This window comes from Bison bison, unplaced genomic scaffold (genome assembly GCF_000754665.1).
Source record: "Bison bison bison isolate TAMUID 2011002044 unplaced genomic scaffold, Bison_UMD1.0 scf7180017858010, whole genome shotgun sequence".
Classification (NCBI taxonomy): domain Eukaryota; kingdom Metazoa; phylum Chordata; class Mammalia; order Artiodactyla; family Bovidae; genus Bison; species Bison bison.
In genome coordinates, this window is record NW_011488583.1 from 607 (window position 1) to 1,280 (window position 674).

A 674-nucleotide genomic window follows, 5' to 3' on the forward strand; every position below is an offset into this window, starting at 1 on the left:
AACTTGTTTAATTATTTATAAGCTCCTATTAGGTAAGTACTGTTACTTATATTCCATTTAAAGATTAGTAAACAGGCATAGAAAAAGCAAAATGACAAGGATGGCTATATAACTCAATAATCTGTGCAATTAGCATATACATCAAAGCTGTAATACCAAATGAGAACACTGGCTTAGGCCAAATAAGGGAGAAACAAAGTCATATTTTAATATTTCTCTAAAATTCTCATTTCTTTGTCCTTATTTTCCTGGGAGAGCAAAATAACATGCACAAGGTTTAATTTTATTTTCTCAGTTATTTTACTTTTAGCTTCATTTTGTCATTTCCAACCTACTGTTTTTATATTCAGTAGGTCAGTCACTCAGTTCAGTCACTCAATCGTGTCCGACTTTTTAAGACCCCATGGACTGCAGCATGTCAGGCTTTCCTGTCCATCACCAACTCCCAGAGATTTCTCAAACTCATGTCCATTGAGTCAGTGATGCCATCCAACCATCTCATCCTCTGTCACCCCCTCCTCCCTTTCTCCTCCTGCCTTCAATCTTTCCCAGCATCAGGGTCTTTTCAAATGAGTCAGTTCTTCGCATCAAGTGGAGAAAGTACTGGAGTTTCAGCTTCAGCATCAGTCCTTCCAATGAATATTTAGGACTGATTTTCTTAGGATGGACTGGTT